General features: G+C 41.5%; 5 non-coding genes and 2 pseudogenes across 5 annotated transcripts; all 7 read left to right on the top strand.

The window, feature by feature from the left end:
* The first annotated feature begins 5,890 nt into the window (after positions 1–5,890).
* Positions 5,891–5,999, top strand: LOC132969813 (5S ribosomal RNA; annotated as a pseudogene).
* Positions 6,000–6,122: 123 nt separating this feature from the next.
* On the top strand, positions 6,123–6,241 carry LOC132970243 (5S ribosomal RNA). The gene has a single exon (XR_009672101.1). It is a non-coding gene; the product is annotated as a 5S ribosomal RNA (ribosomal RNA).
* A 6,284-nt stretch (positions 6,242–12,525) lies between these two features.
* LOC132970204 (5S ribosomal RNA) lies at positions 12,526–12,644 on the top strand. The gene has a single exon (XR_009672064.1). It is a non-coding gene; the product is annotated as a 5S ribosomal RNA (ribosomal RNA).
* A 121-nt stretch (positions 12,645–12,765) lies between these two features.
* LOC132970325 (5S ribosomal RNA) lies at positions 12,766–12,884 on the top strand. The gene has a single exon (XR_009672175.1). It is a non-coding gene; the product is annotated as a 5S ribosomal RNA (ribosomal RNA).
* A 122-nt stretch (positions 12,885–13,006) lies between these two features.
* LOC132969959 (5S ribosomal RNA) lies at positions 13,007–13,125 on the top strand. Its single transcript, XR_009671827.1, has one exon. It is a non-coding gene; the product is annotated as a 5S ribosomal RNA (ribosomal RNA).
* A 121-nt stretch (positions 13,126–13,246) lies between these two features.
* Positions 13,247–13,365, top strand: LOC132970348 (5S ribosomal RNA). The gene has a single exon (XR_009672187.1). It is a non-coding gene; the product is annotated as a 5S ribosomal RNA (ribosomal RNA).
* A 121-nt stretch (positions 13,366–13,486) lies between these two features.
* On the top strand, positions 13,487–13,595 carry LOC132970393 (5S ribosomal RNA; annotated as a pseudogene).
* The last annotated feature ends 4,460 nt before the right edge of the window (positions 13,596–18,055 follow it).

Below are 18,055 nucleotides of genomic sequence, written 5' to 3'. Positions count from 1 at the left end.
CTCGTATGTCGCGAGCAAACTCACACGGACGGATCACAAAGATGACAGGACCACGGACTGGAGAGATGGAAAAAGGAAAAGAGAACGGACAACAACGTGAACAAACAAACATGGCACTGAAACAAAGGAATGGATTAAACGACAACGAGAAGAACGACGGACAAAAAGGACGGATGAAAACGGCAAATGAAACAGGGAACGGAATGGATGACGGAGAGAGAGGAAGAGAGAGGAGCGGCGGGCTGATTGCTCCGCATGCAGAGAATGGGAGAGGTGGCGAGAGAGCAGAAAAAGAGGAAGCAAAAGTGTCTTTTGAGAGAAAACTAACACTAAACATTGAAATGGTGGGAGACAAAGTTCCTCTAAATCACGTCATGAGCAACATAAAAATGATCTGTGGGGGCCTGCTGGCGTGCAGAACCCTGGGACCTGAAAAACTGGAGGTGACGGTGAGCAACATTAAAGGAAAGGAAAGGCTGCTGGATGGATTTAAGATCGGAGAGACCAGAGTCGTGGCGAGAGAACTAAATAATGATGAGCTGGTGGTGTCTTTTTTAAACCTGCCAGCGTATATCACAGATGAAGAAATAGTTTGGAAGCTGACGGGATGGGGAGTGAAACCGACATCACCAATAAAACGCAGAATGTGGCCTGGAACAATGATAGCTGACGGAACGAGGTTTGTCCGGGTCAGATTTAATGACCAGGTACAGTCACTCCCTTACTCCACAAAGTTTAACACTGTGATGGGGAACGAATACTTTAGAGTAATACATGATAGACAACAAAAAGTGTGCAGGATGTGCATCCAGCCGGGACACATCCTGAGAGAGTGTCCAGAATTTATGTGCCACAACTGTGGGGTGCAGGGACACTTTGCGCGAGAGTGCAGCGCGAACAGCACAAAATGCACAAACTGTAAAAAAAGAGAAAATGAATGTGAGTGTGAGAACGGAGAGGAAAGCAAGAACGAGGTGGAGGAGGTGTACGAGGATGAAGACGAGGCGGAGGAGGTGTACGAGGAGGAGGCGGAGGAGAAGGAGGTGATCGGAGCAAGCAGGAAGGAGATCAGAGAAGACGAGAACAGTGACGGAGAAATGGAGCAGAGTGGAGAGAGCGGAGGAGAACGGGCGTCAGAGTGCGAGCTGGAGACGCCGGAGCTGGCTGGAGAGGGAGGACAGCAGAAGCAGCGAAAAACGAGCGAGAGAGGGAAAAAAGGAGACGGAAGGGACGTGGCAGAAGACCCGGGGGTAAGCATGAGCACAGAGGGGAGGGAGATGCCTGAGAGTGGTGTTGGACAGGCGGGAGGGAGAAAAATCACGCTAAATAATACGGGTAAAAGCACCAGTCCCAATGAAACGGACAGCGAAATGGATGTGAGTGAACTGGCGAGTGCGCAAAAAAGACTAAGTCTTGGACAACGAAAAAAGTTGGTGAAAAAATTGAAATGTAAGGACAAATAATGACTGACAATAACCCCTGTAAATCCGTTTTTTTTGTTTTTATTTTTATGATAATGGCCTTTAATTTATTTTCGATAAACGTGAATGGACTAAGGAACAAAGAAAAAAGACATGCGATTCTTTCCTTGCAGAATGACGTTTTGTGCCTGCAGGAGACCAGGTGGGATGATTCCCTGGTGGAAGACATAAAAAAAGACTTTGTGGGCCATATTTTCTGCTCCAATGGCACGTCGAGGGCGAGAGGAGTGGCGGTTTTAGTCAAAACGGGTCGGGTAACAGGGGTAAATTTGGTTTATGGAGACAAAGAAGGAAGAATAATAGTAATAGACTGTGTGTATGAAACGAAAAATATAAGAATCATAAATATATATGCACCGAATGGAGAAAAAGAAAGGAAAACATTCTTCATTGCAATAAGCAAATGGTGGGAAAGGAATTGTATAATAATCGGTGACTTTAATGTGGCGATGACACCCACCGATGTGTCAAAAAATAATGTGTTTAAGGGGGATGTGAGCAGGGGGACACTTAAAGATATAATGATAACGAAACAATGCATTGATATTTGGAGATTGCTACATCCATGGGAGAGGGTGTTCTCCAGGAGACAAATTGTACTGAATAGATTAAAACAATCTAGAATAGATTATGCTTTGGTGACATGCGAGGTAGTGAGGTGGATTAAAGAAGTTGAATATAAAACTAATATGTGGAGCGATCACGCTGGAATAGAAATCACGTTTAGAAAAGAAACGAATGTACGTAAAGGAGGGATATGGTGCTTTAATGCAAGCTTGCTGGATGATGGAATGTTTGTGAAAAGTATGGAAAGATTGTTGAATGATGTGGGATATGAGTGGAATGAGAGTGAAGATATGAATGTGTGGTGGGATAGTGTAAAAGTCAGAATTAAAAAAAAGTGTATCAATTATAGTAAAGAGAAAAAGTGGAGAGAAAATAGAAAGGAAGAGAATTTGAGAAAACAACTAAGTGAGGAAATAGCATCGCTTGACAGTGTAGATAATGTAGATGTCGAAAAATACATACATTTAAAAGAACAGTTGGGAGTGATTGAACTTAAAAAGAGTAGGGGTGCAGCCATTAGGAGTAAAATACAATATATGTATGAGGGGGAGAGGAGTACAGCCTTTTTTTTAGGTCTGGAAAAACAAAAACAAAAAAGAACAGAAATAAACGAATTATTAAATGAAGCAGGTAAAAGTGTGACAGATAAAAAGGGAATTTTAGAAATAGTAAAGGGCTATTATGAAAGCCTGTTTTCGAGACAGGAGTGTGATAGCGTGAGTGTGAACAGAGCTTTGGGTGCCTTAAAGAAAAAACTAAGCGAGGACGATAAAATGTGGTGTGATTGTGAGTTTACAGAGGGAGAAATCAGAAGTGCTTTAGAGGGGTTAAACAAAAACAAAAGTCCTGGGAGCGATGGCCTAACTGCGGAATTCTACCAAGCTTTCAAAGAGCAGCTGGTGCCCTTGGTGAACAAATTGAGTAAATATATGGAAAAAGTGAAACATATACCAAAAAGTTTAGGGGAAGGGGTGGTTACTATTTTTTACAAAAACAAGGGGGACAATAAAAATCTGGACAACTACAGACCAATCAGCCTACTCAACACAGACTACAAAATCATAGCGAAAACAATAGCCAATAGAATCAGGGAGGTAATAGGAACAATCATAGAACAAACACAATCATACAGTATACCAAACAGAGACATAGCAGACTCAATCATTTCAATAAAACAGACGGTCAGGGATATGGAAGGGGAGGGGGGAATATGGCTAGGGATTGATTTAAATAAAGCTTTTGACAGAGTAGATCACGGGTTCATGGGGAAGGTGTTAGAGAAGTTTGGATTCGGGGAGAGAATGAGAGAATGGATAAATATGTTGTATACAGGAGCGGAAAGCAAGATAAAATGTAACGGGGAACTAACTGATTCTTTTAAAATATCAAGGTCAGTGAGACAAGGATGTCCGATGTCAGCGCTGTTGTACAGCTTGGTAGCAGAGCCGCTGGCAGCACTGATATCGGAAGACGTAAACATAAAAGGTATAGGTAAGGAAAACGTAAAAATAATACAGTATGCAGATGACGTGAATATAATGGTAAAAGGAGAGGAGGATATAGAATTGATATTAAAACATGTACAAACTTATGAAAGAGCATCTGGGGCAAAAGTAAATGAAATTAAGTCAGAAATTATGTTACTAGGTAAGGAATCCAATCTAGTTAATAAGTGGGGATTTAAAACGGTGTGTGAGAGAAGAAAAGTGTTGGGAGTGAATATGGGGAAAAATGAGAATGAATGTGATGATGTAACATGGAAAGAGGTGGTGGGTAAAATTAAAAAAACATTGAATTTGTGGAAAGCGAGGGGTCTATTGTTGAGAGGAAGGGTAGCCGTAACAAATGCTCTCGTGTTGTCCAAAGTGAATCATGCGCTGAGTACTTGTACGCTTCCGGACTGGGCCTTTAAGGTGATTTCAAAGACCATTAGGGACTTTATTTGGAAAAACAAAGCAGCGAGTATAGCTCACAAAACAATAATAGGGGCTAAAGATCAGGGGGGGCTAGCTTTGATTGATTTACTTACAAAAAAAGTAGCACTAAGAGTCAAATTGATAGGCAAATTTATGGACCAGAACCGGAACGTAGTTTGGAAAAACCACTTCAAACAATATCTGTGCAGTTTTGGACTCTACAACGAGGACAACCTGTACCAGATCAATAACCCGGATTCATTTAAACACTTGCCACGGTTTTTCCAGGAAGTACTCAGTGCGTGGTATCAGGTTTCATCCTGGACTGTACCAGAGTGCGGAACGAGAGGGTCAGTGCTACGACTGCCCTTCCTCTCGAGCCCGTATTTTAAAAATGGGGAGAGGGTAATTAAGTGTGAAGCTATGTCGAAAGCGGGATATATTAGAATAAGGGATTTACTGAACTGTGGGGGGGATTTTGATTTACAAATGGTGGTGAGGGGTTTAAAAAATAAAGGGTGTGTGTGCAGAAAGGATGTGATTGAGAGAGTGTTTGCAAATGTAAAATTGTCTTTGTCGAGCGAATGGGAACAATTAATCAAAGAGAAGGAGGGAGTGATGCAGGACGATGTGGGGGGGATCTCCCTGTGCCTAGGGGAGAAGAAACACAACATTACAGATGTCACTACAAAAATTTGGTATAGGTGCGCAATCACACATAGAATACAGAAACCCACATCCGAAGTAAAATGGACAGACACATACCCGGACATAACAAGCAACATGATATGGAAGAACATTAACATTCCGCATACACCACATGCAATATTTGACCTAGATTTCAAACTGAGGCACAGGAGGATCTTCACCTGCATCGTCCTGCATCAGATCCATAAGGAGAGGTATGAAAGAAAGTGTTGTGTATGTGAAAGTACGGATGAGGATTTAATACATTTGTTTGTTACGTGTGGGGAATTGGTTTATTTTTGGGGAAAAATAAGAGAAATGTTGGGGAAATGCAGTAAGAATGAGTGTTGGAATGAAAGGGGGTGGGAATTGTCGGTGTTGTTGGGGGTGGGAACAAAACAAAAAAATCACAATGTAATGAATATAATTTTGGCTTTTGCAAGAAAAGCGGTTTTTAACAGAAGGAATTATGCACTGTATGAAAGTAAGAAAATGAATGTGTGGAGAATGTTTGTGAATGAATGGAAAGCACATCTTAAATTGTTGTACATAGCGAATGAGAGTGAGTTTGTGAGAATGTTTGTGGAAGGTGCGAATGTGTGTAGAGTAAATGAGGAGGGAATTATGTGGGATGTCTAAATTATTTTGTTTTTGTTTTTTTGGTACGAGGGCTTCTTTTTTGGTCATGGTAAAATGGGTGATTTGATTTGGTGGTTTTTTTTTTCTCAGTGGTTTTTTGAGAATACTGTGGGGTTTTTGTATGTTTTTGTGGTTTGTTTTCAGAGGGGTGTTTGCTTTGGGGGAGGGACTCAGAAGAGTTGTCATGAGTTGGGGGTATCAGGGGTGGTTTGAGTTTTTTTTCCTGATGCTATGTTTTTATTGTTTTTAGGGTGCCGTTTGCGTCAGAGGGGAGGTTTAATTTAGAGGGTGTATGTATTGTAATAGCATTTGTTGTAAATGATGTGAAAGAATTATAAATGTTTTTGTAATTTTGATAATAAAAGATAAAAAAAAAAAAAAACACGCCCGATCTCGTCCGATCTTGGAAGCTAAGCAGGGTCGGGCCTGGTTAGTATTTGGATGGGAGACCGCCTGAGAATACCAGGTGCTGTAAGCTTTTTCATTTTTTTGATCATATTTTTATTTTTTATCATATGGAGACATATTCACATGTCCAAAAATTCAGCCAGAATCAAGGGAATGACATCTTTAAAAGGCCCCTTTCTGCACACAATAATGGCTTAAGGCCATACCACCCTGAACTCGTCCGATCTCGGAAGCTAAGCAGTGTCGGGTCTGGTTAGTACTTGGATGGGAGACCGCCTGGGAATACCAGGTGCTGTAAGCTTTTTCATTTTTTTGATCATATGTTTTTTTTTTTATCATATGGAGACATATTCACATGTACAAAAATTCAGCCAGAATCAAGTGCATGACATCTTTAAACGGCCCCTTTCTGCACACAATAATGGCTTATGGCCATACCACCCTGAACAAGCCCGATCTCGTCCGATCTTGGAAGCTAAGCAGGGTCGGGCCTGGTTAGTACTTGGATGGGAGACCGCCTGGGAATACCATGTGCTGTAAGCTTTTTCATTTTTTTGATCATATGTTTTTTTTTTTATCATATAGAGACATATTCACATGTCCAAAAATTCAGGCAGAATCAAGGGCATGACATGTTTAAAAGGCCCCTGTCTGCACACAATAATGGCTTACGGCCATACCACCCTGAACACGCCCCTTTTGCTGTCAGAGTTTGTGTGGTGCTGAAGGAGAGCTGACGTGTCAGTACTGAGCAGGACAGCTGGACTAATTTGTTTGTTTTTTGGATGCGCTTTGGATTTATTTAAATACCTCAGATTGTGAGTGAATGTCCCCCAGCAGTCACTGACTGTTAGGGGGATCGTTTTTCTTTTCACCTTTTTTTCCTGTTTTTTTTTCCACAATTTTGTGAAGAATTTTTGTTTTTTGTGAATGTTTGCTCGTATGTCGCGAGCAAACTCACACGGACGGATCACAAAGATGACAGGACCACGGACTGGAGAGATGGAAAAAGGAAAAGAGAACGGACAACAACGTGAACAAACAAACATGGCACTGAAACAAAGGAATGGATTAAACGACAACGAGAAGAACGACGGACAAAAAGGACGGATGAAAACGGCAAATGAAACAGGGAACGGAATGGATGACGGAGAGAGAGGAAGAGAGAGGAGCGGCGGGCTGATTGCTCCGCATGCAGAGAATGGGAGAGGTGGCGAGAGAGCAGAAAAAGAGGAAGCAAAAGTGTCTTTTGAGAGAAAACTAACACTAAACATTGAAATGGTGGGAGACAAAGTTCCTCTAAATCACGTCATGAGCAACATAAAAATGATCTGTGGGGGCCTGCTGGCGTGCAGAACCCTGGGACCTGAAAAACTGGAGGTGACGGTGAGCAACATTAAAGGAAAGGAAAGGCTGCTGGATGGATTTAAAATCGGAGAGACCAGAGTCGTGGCGAGAGAACTAAATAATGATGAGCTGGTGGTGTCTTTTTTAAACCTGCCAGCGTATATCACAGATGAAGAAATAGTTTGGAAGCTGACGGGATGGGGAGTGAAACCGACATCACCAATAAAACGCAGAATGTGGCCTGGAACAATGATAGCTGACGGAACGAGGTTTGTCCGGGTCAGATTTAATGACCAGGTACAGTCACTCCCTTACTCCACAAAGTTTAACACTGTGATGGGGAACGAATACTTTAGAGTAATACATGATAGACAACAAAAAGTGTGCAGGATGTGCATCCAGCCGGGACACATCCTGAGAGAGTGTCCAGAATTTATGTGCCACAACTGTGGGGTGCAGGGACACTTTGCGCGAGAGTGCAGCGCGAACAGCACAAAATGCACAAACTGTAAAAAAAGAGAAAATGAATGTGAGTGTGAGAACGGAGAGGAAAGCAAGAACGAGGTGGAGGAGGTGTACGAGGATGAAGACGAGGCGGAGGAGGTGTACGAGGAGGAGGCGGAGGAGAAGGAGGTGATCGGAGCAAGCAGGAAGGAGATCAGAGAAGACGAGAACAGTGACGGAGAAATGGAGCAGAGCGGAGAGAGCGGAGGAGAACGGGCGTCAGAGTGCGAGCTGGAGACGCCGGAGCTGGCTGGAGAGGGAGGACAGCAGAAGCAGCGAAAAACGAGCGAGAGAGGGAAAAAAGGAGACGGAAGGGACGTGGCAGAAGACCCGGGGGTAAGCATGAGCACAGAGGGGAGGGAGATGCCTGAGAGTGGTGTTGGACAGACGGGAGGGAGAAAAATCACGCTAAATAATACGGGTAAAAGCACCAGTCCCAATGAAACGGACAGCGAAATGGATGTGAGTGAACTGGCGAGTGCTCAAAAAAGACTAAGTCTTGGACAACGAAAAAAGTTGGTGAAAAAATTGAAATGTAAGGACAAATAATGACTGACAATAACCCCTGTAAATCCGTTTTTTTTGTTTTTATTTTTATGATAATGGCCTTTAATTTATTTTCGATAAACGTGAATGGACTAAGGAACAAAGAAAAAAGACATGCGATTCTCTCCTTGCAGAATGACGTTTTGTGCCTGCAGGAGACCAGGTGGGATGATTCCCTGGTGGAAGACATAAAAAAAGACTTTGTGGGCCATATTTTCTGCTCCAATGGCACGTCGAGGGCGAGAGGAGTGGCGGTTTTAGTCAAAACGGGTCGGGTAACAGGGGTAAATTTGGTTTATGGAGACAAAGAAGGAAGAATAATAGTAATAGACTGTGTGTATGAAACGAAAAATATAAGAATCATAAATATATATGCACCGAATGGAGAAAAAGAAAGGAAAACATTCTTCATTGCAATAAGCAAATGGTGGGAAAGGAATTGTATAATAATCGGTGACTTTAATGTGGCGATGACACCCACCGATGTGTCAAAAAATAATGTGTTTAAGGGGGATGTGAGCAGGGGGACACTTAAAGATATAATGATAACGAAACAATGCATTGATATTTGGAGATTGCTACATCCATGGGAGAGAGTGTTCTCCAGGAGACAAATTGTACTGAATAGATTAAAACAATCTAGAATAGATTATGCTTTGGTGACATGCGAGGTAGTGAGGTGGATTAAAGAAGTTGAATATAAAACTAATATGTGGAGCGATCACGCTGGAATAGAAATCACGTTTAGAAAAGAAACGAATGTACGTAAAGGAGGGATATGGTGCTTTAATGCAAGCTTGCTGGATGATGGAATGTTTGTGAAAAGTATGGAAAGATTGTTGAATGATGTGGGATATGAGTGGAATGAGAGTGAAGATATGAATGTGTGGTGGGATAGTGTAAAAGTCAGAATTAAAAAAAAGTGTATCAATTATAGTAAAGAGAAAAAGTGGAGAGAAAATAGAAAGGAAGAGAATTTGAGAAAACAACTAAGTGAGGAAATAGCATCGCTTGACAGTGTAGATAATGTAGATGTCGAAAAATACATACATTTAAAAGAACAGTTGGGAGTGATTGAACTTAAAAAGAGTAGGGGTGCAGCCATTAGGAGTAAAATACAATATATGTATGAGGGGGAGAGGAGTACAGCCTTTTTTTTAGGTCTGGAAAAACAAAAACAAAAAAGAACAGAAATAAATGAATTATTAAATGAAGCAGGTAAAAGTGTGACAGATAAAAAGGGAATTTTAGAAATAGTAAAGGGCTATTATGAAAGCCTGTTTTCGAGACAGGAGTGTGATAGCGTGAGTGTGAACAGAGCTTTGGGTGCCTTAAAGAAAAAACTAAGCGAGGACGATAAAATGTGGTGTGATTGTGAGTTTACAGAGGGAGAAATCAGAAGTGCTTTAGAGGGGTTAAACAAAAACAAAAGTCCTGGGAGCGATGGCCTAACTGCGGAATTCTACCAAGCTTTCAAAGAGCAGCTGGTGCCCTTGGTGAACAAATTGAGTAAATATATGGAAAAAGTGAAACATATACCAAAAAGTTTAGGGGAAGGGGTGGTTACTATTTTTTACAAAAACAAGGGGGACAATAAAAATCTGGACAACTACAGACCAATCAGCCTACTCAACACAGACTAAAAAATCATAGCGAAAACAATAGCCAATAGAATCAGGGAGGTAATAGGAACAATCATAGAACAAACACAATCATACAGTATACCAAACAGAGACATAGCAGACTCAATCATTTCAATAAAACAGACGGTCAGGGATATGGAAGGGGAGGGGGGAATATGGCTAGGGATTGATTTAAATAAAGCTTTTGACAGAGTAGATCACGGGTTCATGGGGAAGGTGTTAGAGAAGTTTGGATTCGGGGAGAGAATGAGAGAATGGATAAATATGTTGTATACAGGAGCGGAAAGCAAGATAAAATGTAACGGGGAACTAACTGATTCTTTTAAAATATCAAGGTCAGTGAGACAAGGATGTCCGATGTCAGCGCTGTTGTACAGCTTGGTAGCAGAGCCGCTGGCAGCACTGATATCGGAAGACGTAAACATAAAAGGTATAGGTAAGGAAAACGTAAAAATAATACAGTATGCAGATGACGTGAATATAATGGTAAAAGGAGAGGAGGATATAGAATTGATATTAAAACATGTACAAACTTATGAAAGAGCATCTGGGGCAAAAGTAAATGAAAATAAGTCAGAAATTATGTTACTAGGTAAGGAATCCAATCTAGTTAATAAGTGGGGATTTAAAACGGTGTGTGAGAGAAGAAAAGTGTTGGGAGTGAATATGGGGAAAAATGAGAATGAATGTGATGATGTAACATGGAAAGAGGTGGTGGGTAAAATTAAAAAAACATTGAATTTGTGGAAAGCGAGGGGTCTATTGTTGAGAGGAAGGGTAGCCGTAACAAATGCTCTCGTGTTGTCCAAAGTGAATCATGCGCTGAGTACTTGTACGCTTCCGGACTGGGCCTTTAAGGAGATTTCAAAGACCATTAGGGACTTTATTTGGAAAAACAAAGCAGCGAGTATAGCTCACAAAACAATAATAGGGGCTAAAGATCAGGGGGGGCTAGCTTTGATTGATTTACTTACAAAAAAAGTAGCACTAAGAGTCAAATTGATAGGCAAATTTATGGACCAGAACCGGAACGTAGTTTGGAAAAACCACTTCAAACAATATCTGTGCAGTTTTGGACTCTACAACGAGGACAACCTGTACCAGATCAATAACCCGGATTCATTTAAACACTTGCCACGGTTTTTCCAGGAAGTACTCAGTGCGTGGTATCAGGTTTCATCCTGGACTGTACCAGAGTGCGGAACGAGAGGGTCAGTGCTACGACTGCCCTTCCTCTCGAGCCCGTATTTTAAAAATGGGGAGAGGGTAATTAAGTGTGAAGCTATGTCGAAAGCGGGATATATTAGAATAAGGGATTTACTGAACTGTGGGGGGGATTTTGATTTACAAATGGTGGTGAGGGGTTTAAAAAATAAAGGGTGTGTGTGCAGAAAGGATGTGATTGAGAGAGTGTTTGCAAATGTAAAATTGTCTTTGTCGAGCGAATGGGAAAAATTAATCAAAGAGAAGGAGGGAGTGATGCAGGACGATGTGGGGGGGATCTCCCTGTGCCTAGGGGAGAAGAAACACAACATTACAGATGTCACTACAAAAATTTGGTATAGGTGCGCAATCACACATAGAATACAGAAACCCACATCCGAAGTAAAATGGACAGACACATACCCGGACATAACAAGCAACATGATATGGAAGAACATTAACATTCCGCATACACCACATGCAATATTTGACCTAGATTTCAAACTGAGGCACAGGAGGATCTTCACCTGCATCGTCCTGCATCAGATCCATAAGGAGAGGTATGAAAGAAAGTGTTGTGTATGTGAAAGTACGGATGAGGATTTAATACATTTGTTTGTTACGTGTGGGGAATTGGTTTATTTTTGGGGAAAAATAAGAGAAATGTTGGGGAAATGCAGTAAGAATGAGTGTTGGAATGAAAGGGGGTGGGAATTGTCGGTGTTGTTGGGGGTGGGAACAAAACAAAAAAATCACAATGTAATGAATATAATTTTGGCTTTTGCAAGAAAAGCGGTTTTTAACAGAAGGAATTATGCACTGTATGAAAGTAAGAAAATGAATGTGTGGAGAATGTTTGTGAATGAATGGAAAGCACATCTTAAATTGTTGTACATAGCGAATGAGAGTGAGTTTGTGAGAATGTTTGTGGAAGGTGCGAATGTGTGTAGAGTAAATGAGGAGGGAATTATGTGGGATGTCTAAATTATTTTGTTTTTGTTTTTTTGGTACGAGGGCTTCTTTTTTGGTCATGGGGAAAATGGGTGATTTGATTTGGTGGTTTTTTTTTTCTCAGTGGTTTTTTGAGAATACTGTGGGGTTTTTGTATGTTTTTGTGGTTTGTTTTCAGAGGGGTGTTTGCTTTGGGGGAGGGACTCAGAAGAGTTGTCATGAGTTGGGGGTATCAGGGGTGGTTTGAGTTTTTTTTCCTGATGCTATGTTTTTATTGTTTTTAGGGTGCCGTTTGCGTCAGAGGGGAGGGTTAATTTAGAGGGTGTATGTATTGTAATAGCATTTGTTGTAAATGATGTGAAAGAATTATAAATGTTTTTGTAATTTTGATAATAAAAGATAAAAAAAAAAAAAACACGCCTGATCTCGTCCGATCTCGGAAGCTAAGCAGGGTAGGGCCTGGTTAGTACTTGGATGGGAGACCGCCTGGGAATACCAGACGCTGTAAGCTTTTTCATTTTTTTGATCATATGTTTTTTTTTTATCATATAGAGACATATTCACATGTCCAAAAATTTAGCCAGAATCAAGGGCATGACATCTTTAAAAGGCCCCTTTCTGCACACAATAATGGCTTACGGCCATACCATCCTGAACACGCCCGATCTCGTCCGATCTCGGAAGCTATGCAGGGTCGTGCCTGGTTAGTACTTGGATGGGAGACCGCCTGGGAATACCAGGTGCTGTAAGCTTTGTCATTTTTTTGATCATATGTTTTTTTTTATCATATAGAGACATATTCACATGTCCAAAAATTCAGCCAGAATCAAGGGCATGACATCTTTAAAAGGCCCCTTTCTGCACACAATAATGGCTTACGGCCATACCACCCTGAACACGCCCGATCGCGTCCAATCTGAGAAGCTAAGCAGGGTAGGGCCTGGTTAGTACTTGGATGGGAGACCGCCTGGGAATACCAGGTGCTGTAAGCTTTTTCATTTTGTTTGATCATATGTTTTTTTTTATCATATAGAGACATATTCACATGTCCAAAAATTCAGCCAGAATCAAGGGCATGACATCTTTAAAAGGCCCCTTTCTGCACACAATAATGGCTTACGGCCATACCACCCTGAACACGCCCGATCTCGTCAGATCTCGGAAGCTAAGCAGGGTCGGTCCTGGTTAGTACTTGGATGGGAGACCGCCTGGGAATACCAGGTGCTGTAAGCTTTTTCATTTTTTTTTATCATATGTTTTTTTTATCATACAGAGACATATTCACATGTCCAAAAATTCAGCCAGAATCAACGGCATGACATTTTTAAAAGGCCCCTTTCTGCACAAAATAATGGCTTACAGCCATACCACCCTGAACACGCCTGATCTCGTCCGATCTCGGAAGCTAAGCAGGGTAGGGCCTGGTTAGTACTTGGATGGGAGACCGCCTGGGAATACCAGGTGCTGTAAGCTTTTTCATTTTTTTTGATCATATGTTTTTTTTATCATATAGAGACATATTCACATGTCCAAAAATTCAGCCAGAATCAAGGGCATGACATCTTTAAAAGGCCCCTGTCTGCACACAATAATGGCTTACGGCCATACTACCCTGAACACGCCCGATCTCGGAAGCTAAGCAAGGTCAGGCCTGGTTAGTACTTGGATGGGAGACCGCCTGGGAATACCAGGTGCTGTAAGCTTTTTCATTTTTTTGATCATATGTTTTTTTTTTTCATATAGAGACATATTCACATGTCCAAAAATTCAGCCAGAATCAAGGGCATGACATCTTTAAAAGTCCCCTTTCTGCACACAATAATGGCTTATGGCCATACCACCCTGAACACGCCCCTTTTGCTGTCAGAGTTTGTGTGGTGCTGAAGGAGAGCTGACGTGTCAGTACTGAGCAGGACAGCTGGACTAATTTGTTTGTTTTTTGGATGCGCTTTGGATTTATTTAAATACCTCAGATTGTGAGTGAATGTCCCCCAGCAGTCACTGACTGTTAGGGGGATCGTTTTTCTTTTCACCTTTTTTCCTGTTTTTTTTCCACAATTTTGTGAAGAATTTTTGTTTTTTGTGAATGTTTGCTCGTATGTCGCGAGCAAACTCACACGGACGGATCACAAAGATGACAGGACCACGGACTGGAGAGATGGAAAAAGGAAAAGAGAACGGACAACAACGTGAACAAACAAACATGGCACTGAAACAAAGGAATGGATTAAACGACAACGAGAAGAACGACGGACAAAAAGGACGGATGAAAACGGCAAATGAAACAGGGAACGGAATGGATGACAGAGAGAGAGGAAGAGAGAGGAGCGGCGGGCTGATTGCTCCGCATGCAGAGAATGGGAGAGGTGGCGAGAGAGCAGAAAAAGAGGAAGCAAAAGTGTCTTTTGAGAGAAAACTAACACTAAACATTGAAATGGTGGGAGACAAAGTTCCTCTAAATCACGTCATGAGCAACATAAAAATGATCTGTGGGGGCCTGCTGGCGTGCAGAACCCTGGGACCTGAAAAACTGGAGGTGACGGTGAGCAACATTAAAGGAAAGGAAAGGCTGCTGGATGGATTTAAGATCGGAGAGACCAGAGTCGTGGCGAGAGAACTAAATAATGATGAGCTGGTGGTGTCTTTTTTAAACCTGCCAGCGTATATCACAGATGAAGAAATAGTTTGGAAGCTGACGGGATGGGGAGTGAAACCGACATCACCAATAAAACGCAGAATGTGGCCTGGAACAATGATAGCTGACGGAACGAGGTTTGTCCGGGTCAGATTTAATGACCAGGTACAGTCACTCCCTTACTCCACAAAGTTTAACACTGTGATGGGGAACGAATACTTTAGAGTAATACATGATAGACAACAAAAAGTGTGCAGGATGTGCATCCAGCCGGGACACATCCTGAGAGAGTGTCCAGAATTTATGTGCCACAACTGTGGGGTGCAGGGACACTTTGCGCGAGAGTGCAGCGCGAACAGCACAAAATGCACAAACTGTAAAAAAAGAGAAAATGAATGTGAGTGTGAGAACGGAGAGGAGAGCAAGAACGAGGTGGAGGAGGTGTACGAGGATGAAGACGAGGCGGAGGAGGTGTACGAGGAGGAGGCGGAGGAGAAGGAGGTGATCGGAGCAAGCAGGAAGGAGATCAGAGAAGACGAGAACAGTGACGGAGAAATGGAGCAGAGCAGAGAGAGCGGAGGAGAACGGGCGTCAGAGTGCGAGCTGGAGACGCCGGAGCTGGCTGGAGAGGGAGGACAGCAGAAGCAGCGAAAAACGAGCGAGAGAGGGAAAAAAGGAGACGGAAGGGACGTGGCAGAAGACCCGGGGGTAAGCATGAGCACAGAGGGGAGGGAGATGCCTGAGAGTGGTGTTGGACAGGCGGGAGGGAGAAAAATCACGCTAAATAATACGGGTAAAAGCACCAGTCCCAATGAAACGGGCAGCGAAATGGATGTGGGTGAACTGGCGAGTGCGCAAAAAAGACTAAGTCTTGGACAACGAAAAAAGTTGGTGAAAAAATTGAAATGTAAGGACAAATAATGACTGACAATAACCCCTGTAAATCCGTTTTTTTTGTTTTTATTTTTATGATAATGGCCTTTAATTTATTTTCGATTAACGTGAATGGACTAAGGAACAAAGAAAAAAGACATGCGATTCTTTCCTTGCAGAATGACGTTTTGTGCCTGCATGAGACCAGGTGGGATGATTCCCTGGTGGAAGACATAAAAAAAGACTTTGTGGGCCATATTTTCTGCTCCAATGGCACGTCGAGGGCGAGAGGAGTGGCGGTTTTAGTCAAAACGGGTCGGGTAACAGGGGTAAATTTGGTTTATGGAGACAAAGAAGGAAGAATAATAGTAATAGACTGTGTGTATGAAACGAAAAATATAAGAATCATAAATATATATGCACCGAATGGAGAAAAAGAAAGGAAAACATTCTTCATTGCAATAAGCAAATGGTGGGAAAGGAATTGTATAATAATCGGTGACTTTAATGTGGCGATGACACCCACCGATGTGTCAAAAAATAATGTGTTTAAGGGGGATGTGAGCAGGGGGACACTTAAAGATATAATGATAACGAAACAATGCATTGATATTTGGAGATTGCTACATCCATGGGAGAGGGTGTTCTCCAGGAGACAAATTGTACTAAATAGATTAAAACAATCTAGAATAGATTATGCTTTGGTGACATGCGAGGTAGTGAGGTGGATTAAAGAAGTTGAATATAAAACTAATATGTGGAGCGATCACGCTGGAATAGAAATCACGTTTAGAAAAGAAACGAATGTACGTAAAGGAGGGATATGGTGCTTTAATGCAAGCTTGCTGGATGATGGAATGTTTGTGAAAGTATGGAAAGATTGTTGAATGATGTGGGATATGAGTGGAATGAGAGTGAAGATATGAATGTGTGGTGGGATAGTGTAAAAGTCAGAATTTAAAAAAAGTGTATCAATTATAGTAAAGAGAAAAAGTGGAGAGAAAATAGAAAGGAAGAGAATTTGAGAAAACAACTAAGTGAGGAAATAGCATCGCTTGACAGTGTAGATAATGTAGGTGTCGAAAAATACATACATTTAAAAGAACAGTTGGGAGTGATTGAACTTAAAAAGAGTAGGGGTGCAGCCATTAGGAGTAAAATACAATATATGTATGAGGGGGAGAGGAGTACAGCCTTTTTTTTAGGTCTGGAAAAACAAAAACAAAAAAGAACAGAAATAAATGAATTATTAAATGAAGCAGGTAAAAGTGTGACAGATAAAAAGGGAATTTTAGAAATAGTAAAGGGCTATTATGAAAGCCTGTTTTCGAGACAGGAGTGTGATAGCGTGAGTGTGAACAGAGCTTTGGGTGCCTTAAAGAAAAAACTAAGCGAGGACGATAAAATGTGGTGTGATTGTGAGTTTACAGAGGGAGAAATCAGAAGTGCTTTAGAGGGGTTAAACAAAAACAAAAGTCCTGGGAGCGATGGCCTAACTGCGGAATTCTACCAAGCTTTCAAAGAGCAGCTGGTGCCCTTGGTGAACAAATTGAGTAAATATATGGAAAAAGTGAAACATATACCAAAAAGTTTAGGGGAAGGGGTGGTTACTATTTTTTACAAAAACAAGGGGGACAATAAAAATCTGGACAACTACAGACCAATCAGCCTACTCAACACAGACTACAAAATCATAGCGAAAACAATAGCCAATAGAATCAGGGAGGTAATAGGAACAATCATAGAACAAACACAATCATACAGTATACCAAACAGAGACATAGCAGACTCAATCATTTCAATAAAACAGACGGTCAGGGATATGGAAGGGGAGGGGGGAATATGGCTAGGGATTGATTTAAATAAAGCTTTTGACAGAGTAGATCACGGGTTCATGGGGAAGGTGTTAGAGAAGTTTGGATTCGGAGAGAGAATGAGAGAATGGATAAATATGTTGTATACAGGAGCGGAAAGCAAGATAAAATGTAACGGGGAACTAACTGATTCTTTTAAAATATCAAGGTCAGTGAGACAAGGATGTCCGATGTCAGCGCTGTTGTACAGCTTGGTAGCAGAGCCGCTGGCAGCACTGATATCGGAAGACGTAAACATAAAAGGTATAGGTAAGGAAAACGTAAAAATAATACAGTATGCAGATGACGTGAATATAATGGTAAAAGGAGAGGAGGATATAGAATTGATATTAAAACATGTACAAACTTATGAAAGAGCATCTGGGGCAAAAGTAAATGAAAATAAGTCAGAAATTATGTTACTAGGTAAGGAATCCAATCTAGTTAATAAGTGGGGATTTAAAACGGTGTGTGAGAGAAGAAAAGTGTTGGGAGTGAATATGGGGAAAAATGAGAATGAATGTGATGATGTAACATGGAAAGAGGTGGTGGGTAAAATTAAAAAAACATTGAATTTGTGGAAAGCGAGGGGTCTATTGTTGAGAGGAAGGGTAGCCGTAACAAATGCTCTCGTGTTGTCCAAAGTGAATCATGCGCTGAGTACTTGTACGCTTCCGGACTGGGCCTTTAAGGAGATTTCAAAGACCATTAGGGACTTTATTTGGAAAAACAAAGCAGCGAGTATAGCTCACAAAACAATAATAGGGGCTAAAGATCAGGGGGGGCTAGCTTTGATTGATTT

Source organism: Labrus mixtus, unplaced genomic scaffold, assembly GCF_963584025.1.
Source record: "Labrus mixtus unplaced genomic scaffold, fLabMix1.1 SCAFFOLD_63, whole genome shotgun sequence".
In the NCBI taxonomy this organism is placed as follows: Eukaryota; Metazoa; Chordata; class Actinopteri; order Labriformes; family Labridae; genus Labrus; species Labrus mixtus.
This window is presented reverse-complemented; position numbering and strand designations above follow the sequence as displayed.